This window comes from Saccopteryx bilineata, chromosome 5, assembly GCF_036850765.1.
Source record: "Saccopteryx bilineata isolate mSacBil1 chromosome 5, mSacBil1_pri_phased_curated, whole genome shotgun sequence".
Taxonomy (NCBI): Eukaryota; Metazoa; Chordata; class Mammalia; order Chiroptera; family Emballonuridae; genus Saccopteryx; species Saccopteryx bilineata.
Genome location: NC_089494.1, coordinates 149,052,832 through 149,075,243, shown reverse-complemented (window position 1 = coordinate 149,075,243; position 22,412 = coordinate 149,052,832).

Below are 22,412 nucleotides of genomic sequence, written 5' to 3'. Positions count from 1 at the left end.
CCCCAAGATAGTCTTAATTTTACAAAGGGTTTTCTGAAGATCAAGAAATATAGCATGTTAACTTTGCTCCAAAGAGGTCACAAAGAGATAGTTAGAACAGAGCACATGGACTTTCTCATCTCCCTGGACCCGTAGTCGGTCTCATCTACAAAGTTGACAGTTTAGAAATCCGGGTATTTTTTTAAAACCTAAGGCACTCATTAGTTCAAATGAAGACCTCAGTTCAATTCAGGTCATCTAGCTACCATTAGTTAAGGAAGTGGAAAAAGACAACTTTGATATTGTCAACAAGCCAAGTCCTATAAATTAATACCTAGAGCAACAATTCTTATCCCGTTTGAGAGTTATGGTCTCTTTTAAAAATAAATGAAAACTCTGAAATCTCTTCCTGGAGAAGAGGGAAAGTTACAGGTATAGACATCCACATGAAATCCTTTTAATGCTATTTGGAAGATTCAAAGTCATGTTTCACCATTCAGAAAGAAACAACACAGAGTAAGCTCTCTGGGAAGGTTCCATAAACCCCAGGTTAAGAAATACTAATCTAGAAATATCCAGAAAGAAGGTAGTAAAGAAATCCATATTTCATTCTTGTTCAAAACTTACCAGGAGTTGAATACAAATAAGAAGAGGTCAGATTTTATTTAAGACAAAATGAATTTAACTTAGTGTATTTGTTCTAGAACTTGTGAGCTGGGTTTTCACCTTCGGATGAAGAAAATCATTCGATTTTTGAAGCAGAACAAATGAGTGATGGGTTATCTCACAAATGTGGAGGAAAAGAAAACCTGCTCCAAATTTCACATGTTCTGCTTAATGCTTTGAAAACTGCAGCTTGAAAGACAGGGAGCAGTGGTGCTCAAGGTGGAACTTCAGAACACGACCCCTTTTGGTCCCTAGTTTTACTTCCATGAGACAAGGAAGGGAGGTATTTCCCAAATGGGAAAGCCACTAAAGACAGCCATCTGGGAGATGAAACTTTCAAGAGTTGTATTTTATTGGTGAGTCCTACACAATTGTCCTTATAAATCTATGTATTTCTGCCCATTGTAAATTGTAGCATGAAGAAAAGAACTTTTCCATTGTAGATATAAATTGCGAATTGTATGTTTAAATTTATGTGCTTTTTGTCCTGTGGGAAATGAAACCAGAAATCAGAAAATGTTAGCACCTCTAAGACCTGCTTTCTTTTTATAGAAGCACCTGCTTCTATAGAAAGCACCTGCTTTCTTTTTATAGAAGAGGAAAGGGACAGAATGACCTGCCCAAGATCACACAGCTACTTAGGGTCAGAGCAAGGATTCCAGTCCAAGATCATCCCCAGCCAATCAACGAGTTCAGCGCCACACAGGATCCCATCTCCCAGCAGTGCATTCTAGACACTAAGTCCACATCCTTCAGAAAGTCCATTTCTCTGTCCCTCAGTCTACCCACATACAACATGAGAGGCCAGACTAAGACTGTGTGGTGAATTCATCAAAAAGTACCACTGATAGTTCCCGAAAAACAATTTTTTGGTAATTGCTGATAAGAAGTGATCTGACAAGCATTCTTGGGCACCACTGTCATGGTTGCTGCGCAAGTCCACTTTGGAAGAAAAACGCCCCACAAATGCTGGCTCTGAGACTAAATTAAGCTCAAAAACCCGAGAAATGGGTGTCCAGGGCAGTGGTGGGATTGAAATAATTTAACAACTGGTTCCCTGCCCCAGTGGCCGTTTGAAGTATAATAAAATGATATACTGGAAGGTAGTTTATGATTTTATTCATTTAACAAATAAGAACAATAAAAGGTACACAAAACTAGATTATGTTACCAGAAAGAGTTTTAAAATATTAATGAAAAATATTAAAAATACCTGACAAAAAACAATAAAACTATTGTTTAAGGTATTCCCATATTGCTTCTTGATTGGTGTCCTCATTTGCAATTTTCTTTGCTTTTATCCACAGCATCACCGGCTGTGTGATTTATCCTTAACCATCTTTTCAGGGTAGGAGTGGGATCCCATTCCTTTAGAATGTAAATTTGTGATTTCCACATTGGGTGGCGGCCCAGGTGCCCACCTTAGAGAGAACCCTGAATACAAGGTGCCATTTTTAACAACTGGTTTGCCAAACTCAACAAAAAAAGTTATCTGTTTTGCCGAACCTGTGCGAACCAGCCAAGTCCCACCACTGGTCCAGGGGGTAATTATTTCTAAGTGGAATCTCATTTTCTCAGTCATTTAGGGCAGCTTCCAAATTTTTCCTTGAGGGTCTTACTCATCTGAAATAAGCATTTGAAGAAACCAGGAGGGAAGCAAATCAGGAAGAAGTTGACAGTTTAAGAACTGAGGAAGGATCTGTGTGGCACCCTCACAAGGTAATAAGCTGAGCAAACCTAAGTGTGAGCAGAAGACTCCCCCCCCCCCATTTCATAGTGCAGGAGAATTTACTGTGCCTGAGCTTTAAAATTTGTCTCTGAGTCATGGGTAACGGGTGTCCCAGCTTCAGTTGAGCAGTGAAGCCAGGACAGCCTCTTACAAAATAGAGTCTGGTGTCAGGCAGCTGGAGCTCTAGGGAAAGGGGTGGCCACCACAGCGCAAGGCAGTGATAAAGGAAGTGATTAGGATAGAAATTAGGCTGAGCTAGCATTTGTTTGCGATCCTCTTGGAAATGACCAGCAGGGCTCAGGACCCTTTGTTCTGGCTGGCTTTTTACTTAAAATAGTGAAGGCATGGGTTTCATGAAGTGATATCATCTCTGCCTCCCAGGAGACACCAATATTGACTAAGACTAAAAAAGCAAATAGTATCAGATAACCTACTAAAATAAAGCAGGGAAAGTCATTATGCTTTTACTTTATTGATCCGGTTCTTGGCTACATGGGGAATAAAACAACTTACATTGTGGAAGCTGGAAATCTCTAAGACTACAACATGTTGTTAAAAAGTGGTGCCTTTATCTTCACGCAAGAAATAAGATGTTGTATTGAGCAGTCTGGGGATATGCTTCACACCAAATGAATAATGCTAAGCTGGGCCTGTAGGGATGGTGTCCTGAGTCGTTTTGCCCTTTTTTTAAAAAAAAATTATTGGATGTGCTTTCAGAATACATAAAAATACATTTGAAATGGCATTCTACTCACAGATTCGAATGCTCATTGCATCTGCAAAACCCGACAGACATATCAAGAAATAATGTTTAGCAAAATATCTGGACCCTGTCAAGTGTACATCACCGTGGTCATGTGGCTTCCTGGCTTAAAACACTTCCGTAGACTTTTTTTTTTTTTAGAGAGAGAGAGAGAGAGAGAGAGAGAGAAAGAAGAGAGAGGAACATGGAGCTGTTCTTGTATGTGCCCTCACCGGGGATCAAACCAGCAACCTCTTGTGCTTTGGGATGATGCTCCAACCAACTGAGTTATCCAGCTAGGGAACACTTCAGTGGCTTTATGCCACTTTTAAGATATGAACCAAACTCTCTCCTGTGGCTTGCAAATTCCTCAGGACTCTAATTTCAGGTTCACCTCTGGCCTCAGGCCTCAGTACACACTGTGTCCTCTAAGGCCCTCCATTTGCTCTTTATCTAGCCCCCTCATCCTTTAGGCATCAGCTTTTCAAAAAATTTCCATGGATTTGAGAGAGAGAGAGAGAGAAGCACTAATTGATTACTTTTTCTTTGTTATTCCATTTAGCTGTGCACTCACTGATTGCTTCTCATATGTGCCCTGACAGGGGATCGAACCTGTGACCTTGGTGCACTGGGATGATGCTTCCTCTACTGAGCCACCGATCCAGGGCCAAGGTACCAGTTTTATATCATTCCCCTGAGAAACTTTCCTGGCATGTAGGTTAGTGCCTCCACTACATGCATCCTTAACCTCACCTTTGCTATGATGAAATGCATCACATGTTACTATTATTGCTTCATAACCTTCTGTTTTTCCTCTTGGACTCTAAGCCCTGCATGTCAGGGGCCTTGAATACTCCAGTCCATAGTTGGTATTCAGTAACTATTAATCGAATGAATAAATAAATTAGGATTATGCACAGTATAAAAGTAAGAGTCCCTCCTTGTGACTCACATAATTAAAACTTTTTGTCTCAATAGTTCTACAAATATGAAAAATTGTGCCAATTCTGATATTACTCTACTTTTCCACCATAAAAGTCCCATTCCTTCTTAAAACAAGTGCCGCCCTCTCCCTGTCGACACATAGGTGAGCCTTCTCTGGGAATGGTAGACAAACTCATTCTGATCACCCTGCCTACTAAAACAACCTAAATAATAAACACTTTAAAAAATATTTAAAATGAACAAATATTTTTAAAACTATACTCTTAAAAAAAAAAACCTAAAAGAGAACAAGACAAGACAGACCAATGAGGCCCAAAGTGAAGGGAGAAACATAGGAAGACAAGACCGTGGAGCCAGGGTCCCCAAACTACGGCCCATGGGCCGCATGCGGCTCCCTGAGGCCATTTATCCAGCCCCCGCCGCACTTCCGGAAGGGGCACCTCTTTCATTGGTGGTCAATGAGAGGAGCATAGTTACCATTGAAATTCTGGTCAGTTTGTTGATTTAAATTTACTTGTTCTTTATTTTAAATATTATATTTGTTCCTGTTTTTTTTTTTTTTTACTTTAAAATAAGATATGTGCAGTGTGCATAGGGATTTGTTCATAGTTTTTTTTATAGTCCGGCCCTCCAACGGTCTGAGGGACAGTGAACTGGCCCCCTGTGTAAAAAGTTTGGGGACCCCTGCCATGGAAGTTGTCTGCCCTGAGGCCATGTGCCCTGGAACTGCGAACCTATGACCAGCAAAGGGCTTAATCCCAGAATACAAATTGGGACAAAGAATGGAAAAGCCACTCCACAAAAGAGTAAACCTAAGTGGACAGTAAGTGTAGGTAGAGGGTTGAAATATACGTAATTGATGAAATGCGATTATAGACACACTGAGCTACTGTGCCATGCCTTCTCTCTGGCTATGGTGAGGAAAGGGGAGGCAGTGGGGGGTCTTTTGTACTCCGACATGGAGGATAAATTGGTTGCCCACTTGGGAGGAATTTCAATATGCATCTTTACCCTCCTAATCAATTCCAAGCCTGGATTAGGATAGATATTCTCTAAAGCAGTGTTTCTGAAGTTTTAGTGTTTCACAATTGCCTGGAGAACTTGTTAAAGCACAGATGGCCAAACCTCACCCCCAGATTCTGTGTGGCGGAGTTCAGGTCCAACGGTGTGTCTATCTAACAAGTTTCCAGGCAATTCTGTTGCTGCCTTTGGGGACCCATTTTGAGAACCACTGCGCTAGAGAAATGTGTGCTTATGCATTTACAGCTAGTGCTCGACTTACGACCACGATTGGTTCCGACAGACCAGTCGTAACACGATTTGGTTGTAAGTTGAGTAGGCTATACGTACAGTACTGTAGAGTGATGTTATAAAAATCTTTAAGTCATATTTTATCATAATTTTCTTTCATTCTTGTTATATATCATAATTTTCTTTGTTCATTTTATGCCATTTGTATCATCTCTACACCATTTTGTTTCTTCTTTTTACATTCATCAGGTTTAAGTAAAACCTGCATTACCAGTACAACTGGTTTAATATTTGCAGACAATTTCCTCTTGGTAGACATCTTGGGAGTGGTTTGATGAAAAATATCCAAGACACAAAACACAAGTTGCTGTATCAAGTCTGGGATAACAGTTGAAATGGTGCACGCGGAGATGGTAGTGCTGCCGGAAGCTGGTCTGCACTGTCGTATGCCCAGCTGGGCAACGCTTACACTACCAGACGCGGAGCAGTCGTGGCTAGTGATTGTGGTCGTAAAGTCGAATGGTTGTAAATTGCATAGGTTGTAAGTTTATCAATATTTGTACTTAACAAGGGGGCAAATATGTATTAGCACCATATTTGGTTATAGCTCCACACTGGAAATACCCAATGTTCATCAATAGTAAAATCAGTAATTAAATGGTGCTATGGTGGAATATTATAGAGCAAGGAAAATAAACAAATGACAAGTACTCAGAAGAAACTGGCCAAATCTTAAAAACATGATGTTGAACAAAGTAATTCAGACATAAAGTAATATATAGTATATAATTCTGTTTATACAAAGTAAAAAATTTGAAAATCCAGACTGTAGTTTTTGGAAATGCTTAAATGCTGAAAGGTAAGTAAGGAAAGCACACACAAGTACATGCCAACAACTAAAGACAAAGAAAGTCAGGAAAATGGCTCCCCCTAGAGGAGACAAAGAGCAATGTAGCAGGGCTGGGATATGCAGGAAGGATAGTGAGGCTACCGGAATGTTGGCAATCTTTAGTGTTTGGTTTAAATGGTGACTAAACGGGATTTTACTGTATAATATTTTATTAAGTGGTACATTTATCTTTTATATACTTTTATGCATGTTATATTTTTTTAAAGAAAGTTATTTTTTAATTTTTATTGATTTTAGAGACAGACAGAGAAGAAGAAAGAAGAGAGAGAGAAAGATCAATTTGTTGTTTTACTCATTTATTGGTTGATTCTTGTATATGCCCTGACCAGGGATCAAACCCACAACCTTGGCATATCGAGATAACACTCTAAATCAACTGAGCTATCCAGACAAAACTGCACGTATTATACTTCATAACAAAAAGGACAGAAGAAACAATAAGTCTTTCACTCCGTGAAACCAACTGGAAAGTATTTAGCACCTAGTGATGTCATAGTCATCATGGACATCGTAGTGTGCTGTGTTACTCACGTGTCTGTGGTGATGCTGGTGTAAATAAAACTGCTGCCAGTGGTATGAAAATGAACAATTCTGTACAGTGCATAATAATTAATAATAAATAGATATGTCAATGGTTTATGTATTTACTATACTACACTGTTTACAGTTATTTTAGTGTTTTGTTTCTACTTATAAAAAAAAATTTCTTGTAAAACAGTATGTCGTGCTACACCAGCAGCAGCCTCAAACCTCTTGTGTTTATTGCACCTCTTGATTGCATAATTTTCTCTTGTGTTTGATTTAGTTTCATGCTGTTTTGCACAGTAACATGCTGTACGGGCTTATAGCCTAGGAGCAGTAGGCTAACTGTATAGCTTACATGTGCAGTAAGCTATACCATCAAAGTCTGTGTAAGTATACTCTACAAAGACAAAGTCACCTAAGGTCACATTTCTTAGAATGTCTCCCTACTGTTAAGCAGCACCTGACTGTATTAGGGTGCATGCATCTGCACTTGACAGATAGATGGAACGTTGGCCAGTCTGATCATCTGCATGCCTCTGGGTCAGTGGAATATTGTGCAGGTGGACTGACAGCAACCCATTTTTCATCTTTGAGCCTTTCTTCCCCTGGTAAGAGAAGAGAGTGTATTCTGCCCACCACAGACTATCAGATGCTATGCTGGCTACTCTCAAGCATAAAAATATTAAAACAGAATATATGACTTGGGCCATCAGAGAATTTGTAATCTAGTAAGACATTTACAAACAACCAATTGAATAATGAATGGACATCTTGCTCAAGCTAGAAACCCTGTGGTAAGTACAAGGAAGAAAAGTGTTCTGCTTCAGACAATGGATGGTAAAGGGACCCAGAAATAAATCACAAATAAGGTTAATAGGTAATTTCTCAGTCAAAGAAAATATTGATTCAAGCCGAACAGAAGCTTAAATCTTGGTCTAACATGAACAAAACTGGTATCATACTTAGGAAGTATATTACTTTATTGACTAAAGATTCATAACTGTGGTGCTGTTTTTACTCACAGGGTTGTGCAATGAATACTCTTGTGGATGGTCTAGAGATGAGACCCAACAGGACGTTTCTATGGGGCTGGATCAGCTCTGTGCCTGCCCACAGACCTGTAGCCTAGCTGCTCCCTCGGTTTTCTGCTGTGCATTCTAGTGCCAATGGGGGTGGTCACTGGGTGTGGGGGGGCGGGGAGGACAGGAAATGTAAGGTGGTGTTCTGATAGTTTTCAGGATAAGTGAAATGATCACTTATAACTCAGGTCAATGACATATGGAGAGGCACATGCCTCAGTGAATCTCCCCTCCCTTTTCTTTTTAACTTTTCTTTGCTGTCCCAACTTTCCAATCTATTTTTCTGAGCATTTAATAAAGTCTTTTGAGAAACAAGTAGGTCAAAGACTTGAACAAGCATATGCCAATATCATTTAGCACATTTCCCTCCTAGACACCTGCTTCCAAGCAGCCATCTGCTGCTCTGTCAGCCAGGTATTTATAACCTCGCTTCCTCTGGCTCACCAGGCCTGCTCGCGGTGTTCCCTGCTCTCTGAAGAAACAGCAGCAGAGAGTTAACTCTAATTATTGTGCCATTTCCTTCCATTTCAGATGTTATGAAAAAGTTATTCTCAATCTTGAAAAGATTTAGGTTCTGTCTGATCAAGAACTTGCCACTTATTCAGCCCCCATAGAACAAAAATCCCAGAGTGACGTCAGAGAAATGGCTCCGTAAGGAGTGATACCGATAAATCTCCCCCCAAATTCAACAAGATCTTCAACCAGAGACAGAAAAATCTATCCTTGGAGCCTACAGAAGTTCCACACTAAACGCGAAGGCAGAGGCAGCAGCAAACCCATAGCTGGATCATCAGGCTACTAATTCAGGAAGGAAAGACTAGGAGAGAGGCTCCGGGAACACAGACTCTCTCATTGTTGGAGCCTGCAAATGCTAATGAGCCTCGACTGCCAATGAGACTGAAGCCCAATACATGACATCGCCATAGAGACTTATCAACTGCAAACCTCTACCTGAGCGTGCCACAGGGGCAGAACCCGGGGTACAGAGTCACCAACCAGGAAGAGGGAGAGAAAAGAAAAAGCAAGAAGACAACCTCTCAAAATCAAGAATAATCCACAGACTTTATAACCTATCCCATTTTATTATATTTGTTTGTTTGTTTCTCTTATCTTCTTGTCTTGATTATTTTCTTCCTCTTCCAATTTGGTCATTTAATTCTCTGCCAGTCTTACTCTCTCCTCTCCTTGAACTTTACTACCCATAAGTGTTACATCTCTCATTATCTTTTCTTTCCTCTTCCTTTCTCTCTATGAGGGTTGAACTCCAAACCCTTAACTCTCTCTCACTCTCTCTCTCTCTCTCTCCTTTTATTCTTTTTTCTTCTTTTTGTGTTTTCCTCTTTCTTTTTATTTTTCTCCCTCTATATTAATATTTTCTTTTCTCCTTTACTTTTCCTCTCATTCAATCCTCAATCACAAACAAATTATTTTATCTGGGACTCAAATTTTTCTTTGTGGTGCTTTGGGGTTTTTTTACTTCGCTTTTTTAACTCACTAGCAGTGCTCCCAACCCTGGCTCTCCATTTTATCTAGTTCTTGCTCCACTAAATACAATAGTAATTTTTTAATTTTTTTCCCCTTCTTCCTGTTTTCCTCTTATTCTTCTTATCATATCTTAGTCAACCATCACCTAAAAGCAAATCATTTTATTCTTGACCCAAATTTTTTCCTTTTCTACATTTTGTGGGTCCATACCCCCTTTTTTGCCCCTTATCACTTCTCCCCAACTCAGGCCCTCCATTATAGGTAGTTTTTGTTCTATTTAGCACAATATAATTCACAGTTCACCACAGATTTTCTTATGAAGGAGGGGAGAGGAGAGGAGAGGAGAGGAAAAAAAAAGGGGGAGGGAATAATAATTTTTTTAATTCTTTTTTCTTTTTCTTTTTTAAACTTTTTATTCTTTATTAATTCTCATTAGTGCTATCAACAAGACCATCCTCAGATGCCATTAAGGAAAAGGAAATCAAATATCATAGATACAAAAGATAGATAAGTAGCACAGATAGATGAGGAAAAATCTATGGAGAAAAAATTTAATATATTGGAAACCTTGGAAGTAAATGACAGAGAATTTAAAATAGAAATCCTAAAAATACTCAGAGATATACAAGAAAACACAGAAAGGCAATTTAGGGAGCTCAGAAAACAACTCAATGAACACAAAGAATATATTAATTACCAAGGAAATTGAAACTATAAAAACAAATCAAACAGAGATGAAAAACTCAATTCATGAGCTGAAAAATGAGTTAACAAGCTTAGCTAATAGAACAGGCCAGATAGAAGGTAGGATTAGTGAAATAGAAGACAAGCAACTTGAGGCACAACAGAGAGAAGAAGAAAGAGACTCAAAAACTAAAAAAAATGAGAAAGCCCTACAGGAATTGTCTGACTCCATCAAAATAAAAATAACATAAGAATAATAGGTATATCAGAGGGAGAAGAGAGAGAAAATAGAATGGAGATCATATTCAAACAAATAATAGATGAGAACTTCCCAAGCCTGTGGAAAGAACTAAAGCCTCAAATTCAAGAAGCAAACAGAACTCCGAGTTTTCTTAACCCCAACAAACTTACTCCAAGGCACATCATAATGAAATTGGCACAAACCAACGACATAAAACAAAAATCCCTTTCTGACTTTTCTCCTGTCATCCTGGCACCCTCTCAGATGGACCTAAAGATCCAAATTCAGCAGAACAGTGTATATTAAGCTATTGGCATTCAGTCTCATTTTTTTAATTGACTTTTGTTCACGATCTGAGAAATAATATTATTGACTCAGAAAATCACAGGGCTAAGGACAAGAGATATGAATGCTCACAAGTGTAATCAGATTCATTCATGCCAGTGCAGCCAGAGGCTCTCATCTCCAAGGAGGAAGTAAGTCATTCCTCCCGATTTAGGACTGACCCAGAGACCTTGAGTCTGGGGGCCTTGTAGTAAACTTTCTCAATTCACACCACAAACCAGCTGGCAGACTCAAGAACCCTGACAGGGAACTGGCTTCCTGATTAACCCTTTCCTTTGCTGGAGCCCTAAAAGGCCCATGTCCAGCTGGTTCTACTATCAGGTTTACATCGTTTGGTCAAAGAGAAACTTGTTAAGTAAGAGTTACACTCACCAATACCATCCTCACTGCTCCCTAATCCTAATACAAACTTAACCAACAGCTTCCTACCACTTGGAAGCACATTTACAAACAGCCGAAATCTAGGTAGAACTCATATAAACTCAGAGACTCCCTTTCTGGTGTTGGGGTTTTAAAGTAACAGGTCTCCTGAGGAAGATAAACCAGAATTTGCTACTTATACAGCAAGGTAGTCCATGCACCTACAGCCAGGAACATATAAGGTGACCTCAGATGGGGTTTAACAGGGCCCCATTGTTGCAGCCGAGCGATGGGGATGCAGGGGAGACCAGCGAGGAGAAGGTATGATGGAGAGGAGGGTCCTTGGGGTTAGCTGTCTCTGGAAATGCCTCCTGCCCTGTCCACCTGGGAGAGAGACAGGTGTGCAAGGCAGGGCCCAGTGCCCAGACACACCTTGTGGAAGAGACAGCGGAGTCCAGGCTGTGTGGGCACAGTGGCCTCTGGGCCTCAAGGGGACTGACACCTGTGCTTAGAGGGTGTGGACATAGGTTTCTGAAAGGATTTGGGTTATCCCTCTCCAGCTCTTTCACCCATTCAGGCAGGAAGCAGGATTTCTGAGGTAAGGGGCCAGATGCTCAGGAGGTGACTGTGGAAACCCATAGTGGGCTACAGAGGAGGATCCAACATGATGGGAAGACCTGGACCCCACAGCAAGAGTGTCCACCTCACTGGATCACGTTGATGCAGCCTTTCTATAAAGCTATTTGCTGGTAGTATATTGCATTGCTAATGTTTCAAAATGTTCTTTCCCTCCATTCCAAGTCATCATACTCAGGGAATATATACGAAGCAAAAATCAGCATGGTTATTTATGATTTTTTAAAAGAAATAATCTAAAGTTCAACTACAGAAAAGATAATTCAGTAAATTATGAAAAGTCATGCCATACTGAAGGGTATAAAAATGTTACCCACATAGTTTTTAGTGACATAGGAGAAAATACCCGATATGATATCAAGTGAACAAAGCAGCTATCTTCTGGCAAACAAACCATGCTGCCAATTATGGGCCTACATTCTAGGAAATGTAGCACAAATTTTCCCATATTTGTGACAATTATAAGGGATTTTTCCTGTTGTATTCTGAATTTTCTACAATTTTTATAGAAATTGGTACAATTTCTATATATTACATTTATAATGGAAAAACAGGATATTTAAACCTGCTCTTTATCATACTATCACTATCAACTTCATCAAAAGTTATAATTTATAAAAATGACTTTCTATCACTAAATAACATTCATTATCAAACGAACACAGAAGATAGACCAGGCAAGATGTGTGGAAAAAAGCTGTCCTCATGTTTAGCTCAGTGATCTGCACAATTCAGATCATTCCCAGCTTACGACATTGGATTTGAACCATTGCTATGAACCAGCAAGCTGGCTCCAGCCAAACTCCAGAGGGAAAATGCTTCTGGATCCCAATAGCCATTGACATCATTTAAAGGATGGGGGAGTATAAGAAGGTAAAGGGCATCAAATACATGGTTTACAGAAGGAGACTTTGGGTGATAAGCACACAATAGAGTATATAAATGTCATATTATAAAGTGTTACACCTGAAATTTATGTAATGTCATTAACCAGTGTTACCCCAATAATTTAAAATTCCAGCTCTGTCACTTCTAGTTGCTGACTTTCTGAACCTTATTAACCCTCTCTCAGCTTCAGTCATTTTCTTGGTCAAATGATATTAATAATAGTACCAGCCCTGGCTGATTGGCTCAATGGTAGAGCATCAGCCCAGCATATGGATGTCCTGGGTTTGATTCCTGGTTAGTGCACACAGGAAAAGTGACCATCTGCTTCTCCACCCCCCCTCCCCCTTCTCTCTCTCTCACTCTTCCCCTCCTGCAGCCATGGCTCCATTGGTTTGAGTGCAATAGATCCAGACATTGAGGATGGCTCCATGGAGCCTCACCTCAGGTGCTAAAAATAGCTCAGTTGAAGAGCCACAAGTAAAAGCTCCAAGAAGAACACAATAAAACCAAATTTAAACTGCGACAACAACAAAAAGAAAGAGGGGGAGAAGATGGAGATTAACAGTAGCAAAGGACGATGGAGTGCAAAAGTACTCACAAAATAGTTCACTACAATGAACAGGGTAGGGACCCTTTTCATTACTCAAAGGTAACCACCATTGAAAAAACCACCACAGAAGCACATGAGATAAAAAAGATAGCAACAGAGGAAAGATGTATGGAATACAACCAAATAAAAACAAAAGATAGAAAAACGAAAGAGAAGGATCAAACAAGACACAAAACTAACAGAAAGCAAGATATAAAATGGCAATAGGGAACTCACAAGTATCAATAATTACATGAAATGTAAACGGATTAAACTCACCAATAAAAAGGCACAGAATAGCAGAATGGATTAAAAAAGAAAATCCAACTGTATGCTGCCTACAGGAAACTCATCTAAGTAACAAGGATAAAAACAAATTCAAAGTGAAAGGATGGAAAACAATACTCCAAGCAAATAACGTCCAAAAAAAAGCAGGTGTAGCAATACTCATATCGGATAATGCTGACTACAAGACAGGAAAAGTACTCAGAGACAAAAATGGCCATTTCATAATGGCTAAGGGGACACTGAATCAAGAAGACATAACAATTCTTAATATATATGCACCAAACCAAGGAGCACCAAAATATATACGACAGCTACTTATTGATCTTAAAACAAAAACTGACAAAAACCACAATCATACTTGGAGACCTCAATACACCGCTGTCGGCTCTAGATCGGTCATCCAAACAGAGAATCAATAAAGACATAGTGGCCTTAAACAAAACACTAGAGCACCTGGGTATGATAGACATCTACAGGACATTTCATCCCAAAGTGACTGAGTATACATTTTTCTCCAGTGTACATGGATCATTCTCAAGAATTGACCATATGTTGGGCCACAAAAACAACATCAGCAAATTCAGAAAAATTGAAGTTGTACCAAGCATATTTTCTGATCATAAAGCCTTGAAACTAGAATTCAACTGCAAAAAAGAGGAAAAAAGACCCACAAAAATGTGGAAACTAAACAACATACTTTTAAAAAATGAATGGGTCAAAGAAGAAATAAGTGCAGAGATCAAAAGATATATACAGACTAATGAAAATGACAATACGACATATCAGAATCTATGGGATGCAGCAAAAGCAGTGATAAGAGGGAAGTTCATATCGCTTCAGGCATATATGAACAAACAAGAGAGAGCCCAAGTGAACCACTTAACTTCCCACCTTAAGGAACTAGAAAAAGAAGAACAAAGACAACCCAAAACCAGCCGAAGAAAGGAGATAATAAAAATCCGAGCAGAAATAAATGAATTAGAGAACAGAAAAACTATAGAAAAAATTAATAGAACAAGGAGCTGGTTCTTTGAAAAGATCAACAAAATTGACAAACCCTTGGCAAGACTTACCAAGGAAAAAAGAGAAAGAACTCATATAAACAAAATCCAAAATGAAAGAGGAGAAATCACCATGGACACTGTAGATATACAAAGAATTATTGTAGAATACTATGAAAAACTTTATGCCACTAAATTCAACAACCTAGAAGAAATGGATAAATTCCTAGAAAAATACAACCTTCCTAGACTGAGTCAAGAAGAAGCAGAAAGCCTAAACAGACCTATCGGTAGAGAAGAAATAGAAAAAAACATTAAAAACTTCCCCAAAAATAAAAGTCCAGGCCCTGACGGCTATACCAGCGAATTTTATCAAACATTCAAAGAAGACTTGGTTCCTATTCTACTCAAAGTCTTCCAAAAAATTGAAGAAGAAGCAATACTTCCAAACACATTTTATGAGGCCAACATAACCCTTATACCAAAACCAGGCAAGGATGGCACAAAAAAAGAAAACTACAGACCAATATCTCTAATGAATACAGATGCTAAAATACTAAACAAAATACTAGCAAATCGAATACAACAACATATTAAAAAAATAATACATCATGATCAAGTGGGATTCATCCCAGAATCTCAAGGATGGTTCAACATATGTAAAACGGTTAACATAATACACCATATCAACAAAACAAAGAACAAAAACCACATGATCTTATCAATAGACGCAGAAAAGGCTTTCGATAAAATACAACACAATTTTATGTTTAAGACTCTCAACAAAATATGTATAGAAGGAAAATATCTCAACATGATAAAGGCCATATATGATAAACCATCAGCTAACATCATATTAAATGGCACTAAACTGAAGGCTTTCCCCCTTAAATCAGGAACAAGACAGGGTTGTCCACTCTCTCCACTCCTATTTAATGTGGTACTAGAGGTTCTAGCCAGAGCAATCAGACAAGACAAAGAAATAAAAGGCATCCATATCGGAAAAGAAGAAGTAAAGGTATCACTTTTGGCAGATGATATGATCCTATACATCGAAAACCCCAAAGAATCCACAAAAAGACTACTAGAAACAATAAGCCAATACAGTAAGGTCGCAGGATACAAAATTAACATACAGAAGTCAATAGCCTTTCTATATGCCAACAATGAAACAACTGAGAAGGAACTCAAAAGAATAATCCCCTTCACGATTGCAACAAAAAAAATAAAATACTTAGGAATAAACATAACAAAGAATGTAAAGGACCTATATAATGAAAACTATAAACCATTGTTAAGGGAAATCGAAAAAGATATAATGAGATGGAAGAATATACCTTGTTCTTGGCTAGGAAGAATAAATATAATCAAGATGGCTATATTACCCAAAGCAATATACAAATTTAATGCAATTCCCATCAAACTTCCAATGACATTTTTTAAAGAAATAGGGCAAAAAATCATCAGATTTATATGGAACTATAAAAAACCCCGAATAGCCAAAGCAATCCTAAAGAAAAAGAATGAAGCTGGGGGCATTACAATACCTGACTTCAAACTATATGATAGGGCCACGACAATCAAAACAGCATGGTATTGGCAGAAAAATAGACACTCAGACCAATGGAACAAAATAGAAAGTCCAGAAATAAAACCACATATATATAGTCAAATAATTTTTGATTAAGGGGCCAACAACACACAATGAAGAAAAGAAAGCCTCTTCAATAAATGGTGCTGGGAAAACTGGAAAGCCACATGCAAAAGAATGAAACTGGACTACAGTCTCTCCCCCTGTACAAAAATTAACTCAAAATGGATCAAAGATCTAAACATAAGACCTGAAACAATTAAGTACATAGAAGAAGACATAGGTACTCAACTCATGGACCTGGGTTTTAAAGAGCATTTTATGAATTTGACTCCAATGGCAAGAGAAGTGAAGGCAAAAATTAATGAATGGGACTACATCAGACTAAGAAGTTTTTGCTCAGCAAGAGAAACTGATAACAAAATAAACAGAAAGCCAACTAAATGGGAAATGATATTTTCAAACAACAGCTCAGATAAGTGCCTAATATCCAAAATATACAAAGAACTCATAAAACTCAACAACAAACAAACAAACAATCCAATAAAAAAATGGGAAGAGGATATGAATAGACACTTCTCCCAGGAAGAAATATAAATGGCCAACAGATATATGAAAAGATGCTCATCTTCTTTAGCTATTAGAGAAATGCAAATCAAAACTGCAATGAGATACCACCTCACACCTGTTCGATTAGCTGTTATTAGCAAGACAGGTAATAGCAAATGTTGGAGAGGCTGTGGAGAAAAAGGAACCCTCATACACTGTTGGTGGGAATGTAAAGTAGTACAACCATTATGGAAAAAAGTATAGTGGTTCCTCAAAAAACTGAAAATAGAACTACCTTATGACCCAGCAATTTCTCTACTGGGTATATATCCCAAAAACTCAGAAACATTGATACGTAAAGACACATGCAGCCCCATGTTTATTGCAGCATTGTTCACAGTGGCCAGGACATGGAAACAACCAAAAAGCCCATCAATAGATGACTGGATAAAGAAGATGTGGCACATATATACTATGGAATACTACTCAGCCATAAGAAATGATGACATCGGAACATTTACAGCAAAATGGTGGGATCTTGATAACATGATACGAAGCGAAATAAGTAAATCAGAAAAAACCAGGAACTGTATTATTCCATACATAGGTGGGACATAATAGTGAAACTAAGAGACACTGATAAGAGTGGGGTGGTTACGGGGGGGAGGGGGGAACGGGAGAGGGAAAGGGGGTGGGGAGGGGCACAAAGAAAACAAGATAGAAGGTGACAGAGGACAATCTGACTTTGGGTGGTGGGTATGCAACATAATTGAACGACAAGATAACCTGGACTTGTTATCTTTGAATATATGTATCTTGATTTATTGATGTCACCCCATTAAAAAAATAAAATTATTAAAAAAAATAAAAAAAAATAGCTCAGTTGAGAGCATGGCCCCAGATGGGCAGAGTGTCTGCCCCAGACGGGGGTTGACAGATGGATCTCAGTCAGGGAATATGGAGAAGTCTGTCTTTCTATCTCCCCTCCTCTTACTTGGAAAAGAAGAAAAAAATATAAAAAATAATAGTACCGATGTGTGTGTGTTTTTTTTTCGGGGGGGGATTAAATGTAGACGTGCCGAATGTTTGGTGTAGAACTCTCCTGGGAAATATCAAGCTAGTGAAGCTGGGAGTGAGAACTTCTTCCCTCAGAACTGTGAGTCAGTCGAGATACTGAGAATCTTGAACTCATCATTTGAACTATTATTCTACTTTAGACAAAATAAAATTCTGTGTCCCGAGAAAATCTCAAGCCATCTTCCTACTTGGGCATAGTTTGAAATCTATTATTTTAACTTCTCTTCTTTTACACAGAGATTGCATATTGTCCATCCTCAAGTCCTGTTTAAAAAGGAAATTGGGAGACTAGGGAGGTAAAGTGAACAACACTGCATAAAATGTGTTGAGAACTTCCAAATGGAGCTAAGAACAGATATATCAAAGCTGTGAATTCTGCAGAATACCGCAGCCTGCTTCAAGGGTCAGACAACTGGCCTGTTTTTACCTTTATGCCCCAAGCACATGCCTCCAGCCACGATCATTAGAGTCCTGCCCAGGGCCAAGAAGTATATTAAACGGAGCTCACAAGTCAGAAGTGTTTTTCCAGCATTTAAAAAAGTGTACAAGCCTATGAAAACACAACTAAAAAAGAAGGAAAAGTATGAGTTAAGGACACAAGAAAGGGAGAAAACAGAAAAGGCTAGAAAATGGAAATAATATATTGCATTTTTTTAGACTTTGTGGTTTTAAAAGTGTGCTTCAAACAAATTCCTCCATATGATGCCTACACAAACCTGTGAGTCAAGCCCAGCAGGGCTTATTATATCCATTATAACCATTGCCCGAGGTGTAGAGAGAGGAACTCATTTGTCCAAATTAACCACACACTAGCATGCACAGTCAGAGCTCAGGCTCAAGCCCGGGTGTTTCAGCTTCTCTCCTGCTCCACTAGGGCAAGGATTCATTCAAATTGAAAGAAAAAAGAGAAAAGAGTTTCTGAGTGATTTGGGGGCTATACATTAGCCTAGGTAGGTTAATCTACAGCTGAAATGGACAGAAAGGTCAGTGCCATATGACAGTTTTCTTAGCTTAGCAACATCCTCAGGCCTAAGGGAAGCACATGCTCATTTATGTACCAAGACCACTCATGCTGCACCTGCTTTGTATGCACGACTTGTAATGTTCCCAAGGATTTGCTTTAAAGCCACAGCTCAGCAATTTCCCTGTGTATGCATTCATTGATTCGCCACCAAATATGTATTTGTACGGTGCGATGGCTCTTTGCAACAGTAGGTTGCAATGGGTAATAAGTGTCCCCTCCCCATTCCCACATCCAGAGTCAGGAGCTGAATTGTGTGTCCATAGGCACTCTCCTACTATGTGACTCAAGAGACTGAACCCTCACACCGTCACCTAAAAGGGGGTCTAGCCCAAGTACCTAAAATTTGTCTTTTTGTCCAATATCTACCCAGTCCCAAATGAGTATCATGATGTTACTATTTTATTGTGCCTCTTTCTTTTCCTCTGTCAGTAGAAGCATGTGGGGAGAGGAAGGAGGGAGCTGAGCATTGGGGATGCCTTAGGTGTGGACTTCCACAGTTAAATGCTGACCCTTACTTCAAGCACACCAGGGTCATTGAGGCAAACAACTATCTCCTCTCCCATGGGTCCTCCTAGACGTCCAGGACTGTGTGCAGCACAGAGTCCCAACCTAAGCCCCGAGCTCCTTTTGATGTTCAGTGATAAAAAGAGTCCACAGGAAAGAACTTGTCTCTAAAGGTGAGAGCTGGGACATGCAGGAGCTAGGCTTGGTACCAAGGTGACTGTCCAGCGCTAGAAGAGAGAATAAATGCAGTCATGTTATTGACCACTTGAACCCTCATTCATCCAGAAACTTTCATAAATACCTTCCCAGCATCAAATATTGTGTGCTGGGATTTGAATGTTTCTATCTCCAAATTCACATGTTGAAGTTCCAACCCACAAGGTGATAGTGTTAGGAGGTGGGACCTTTGGGAGGTTTTAACTTCATGAAGGCAGAGCCTTCATGATGGGATTAGTACCCTCATTAGTGCCTTAGAGACTTCCGAGAGCTCCCTTCCCCTTCTGCCCTGTGAGGGCACAAGAAGTCGCCATCTAAGAACCAGGAGCAGCTGTCACCAGACATTGAATCTGCCGATGCCTTGATTTCAGACATCCAGTCTCCAAAGCTGTGAGAAATAGATGTTTGTTTTTTAAAAGCCCTCTGCAGTTCATGGGTTTTTTTTGTTTTGTTTTGTTTGTTTTTAATTATAGCAGACATTGTGGTAGATGTGAGAAATGCAAAGAACAATAAAGTATGAACCTCCCCCCAGGATTTTATAATCCAGCTTAGATTATGTGCTGAAAACAAAAGCAAAAACAGAAAACAAAGTAAATTTTGAAAGAGATTCTTCACGAAAGTTGCTATAAAGTAACTGAAGATATTGAAAGCTCAAGGCGTCCTGTCGGGGCGTGCATGTGAGAAGGTATTCAGGAGGAGAGAAAGGATGCACTTGATGACTGTGGAGCCTGGAGAAGCGTGACCTGCCTGCGGGGGAGCAGGCCAGACCTCACACTTGTCAGGAGCAAAGGCAGCTCCCAGGCTGCTCCAGGGAGCTGGGGAACAGGGAGGTGCCCTCAGGCAAAGGACAGTGTTAGGAGCAAGTGTAAGACTTTGCTCTTGGGACTTCTGGAGCTAGTGGAGGAGAACGGAAGAGGCGGGCCGTTGCTGTTTTTGTGATCCCACATTGCTCTTTGTCGGTGGGTTTTGAGGAAACCACCGGTGCATCAAAAGCAAGTTGACTTCTTTCTATTTCTTGGAAATCTGGTAGCAAACCAGAAAAAGCAAGTGTAAAAAGAAATTAGTGTTTTAATCAAATAAATAATCTTAAAACAGAGTTATCATTTAATGATAGAAAAACTGTCAGCATACTTAATGTAATTAATCATAAATGAGAATCTATTTATACCAGTTGGGGTCACTTGGAGGGCAGAGAAGAATACATCTCTTGGTTAGTTAAAATTGAGTTTGGCCGGTTCAGTGGTGGCGCAGTGGATAAAGCGTCAACCTGGAACACTGAGGTCGCCGGTTCGAAACTCTGGGCTTGCCTGGTCAAGGCACATATGGAAGTTGATGCTTCCTGCTCCTCCCCCTTCTCTCTCTCGCTCTCTATTTCTCTTCCCCCCCACTCTCTGAAAAATTAATAAAGTCCTTAAAAAAATTGAGTTTGGTCATATGTAACAGAAAACCACAAAATAACAGTTATCTCAGCAAGGTCGGAGTTTGCTTTTCTGTCACATAACTGCAGATGAGCAGCACAGAGCTGCTAAAGCGTCTTGAGGGACTCATGCTCTGATATTCCCAGTCAGTTATTTCCAGCGCACGCATGGTCATTGTATGCATGTAGGGAAAATGTCTACTGTCACCTCATGGTCCAGAATAGCTGCTGGAGCCCCCACTATCACATCTTCAAGGAAGGAAGGAAAAAAGAAATGCAGCAGAAATGCAAAAGGGACTCTTCCCAGTAGTCTATGGCCTTCAAGGAAACTTCCTGGAAGTCTCACTCACCATCTTCACTCACATCTTACTACGACAATTTAGTCATAAGGGTGCTCCAAATTGCAAGGGAGGCCAGGAAATGTAATGGTGAGTGCCCAGCTAAAAATAAGAGCTTGGTCTTTAAGAAGGGGGTAATGGAAGGGTATGGGGCAGTAACTGATAGTCTTTTCTGCCTTGCCCTTATATCTTCAGGGCTGTGCTGCTCCCGACTTCTCAATCCCAGTTCACTCACCTCACCCCACTCACAGGACCTCTACCCCCTAACTACCCCTGGAAGTTATACACCATGAAAGTCATATTCCCACAATTGAGCACAACTTAGATTGGATTGAGATTTAACAAAAGCTTCTAGAACATGTACCATGGGCCAAGCACTACATGTCAAGAACCTTCAGATACTTTGTCCTCAGGGCTATGGCCTGCAATTTGTGACCCAAAATGACTCATCAATTGTCATATTACTCTGGAAGGGCACCGTCTTTCTCATCTTCTTTGGCACATAGAAGCCACTAAAGGTGGGATGCCCGGAATATTTGCATGCATCCTCCTCCTTCTGTTCTTTTCCTCTCTCTTCACCTTTCCCCCTCCTTACAGCAGAGGAGAACAGAATTGACTGGAGGTGCCAGTCTCACAGAAAGCAGAGGGGGGCAGAGAGGTATTTCAGCGGGTGTGGTCAGTGGATTGAAGAGCCAAGGCCTTTCACGTTTTGCTCTCTCCGGGATCCACTCTGGTTGTTAGGAGGCAGAAATCTAATCCTGCTTGGTTTATCATTGCGACAACATTTCCCTGTTTTAAACTATTCAAGCTTCTGGCAGAATATAGCCGCTGATACACTTCCCATAACTTCTTGAAAATTCCATCCCTTTGCAAATGAATAAATCATTTTGTCTGCCTTTTCAAAATTTGGAACCCTCCATAAGAATAATTAGTAATAATTCTCTGGTGGGTTCTTCTTATTCTAAGCAACGATAGTACATACCTACATAGGAATAAAATAATATAAAAGTATAAGAAAGAGGGAGCCCAGGCAGTAATGGACTGTCTCCAGTTTAAAAGTAAATGCTCATGAGGGGCGGCATCTTCACACATTTTTTGTAGTTTGTATTTCAGTGGGAATCCTCTTTAGAATTTCAATTAAATAAAACTGTAAAACCTTAATTTCAAGCATATTCATCAGTGATAATGTAGATGATTTTAAATAGGACGGCTGATATTTTAATCTTTTGCAAAGTAAGCATCCTTCAAACTGCAGCTGGGATGTTGTGCATTTGGAGTCTAATTGCTGCAGAAACGGTCAAGTATAAGACCAGTTCATCCGTGCGTTCTTTGGTTTTGGTCTTGGTTCCTGTG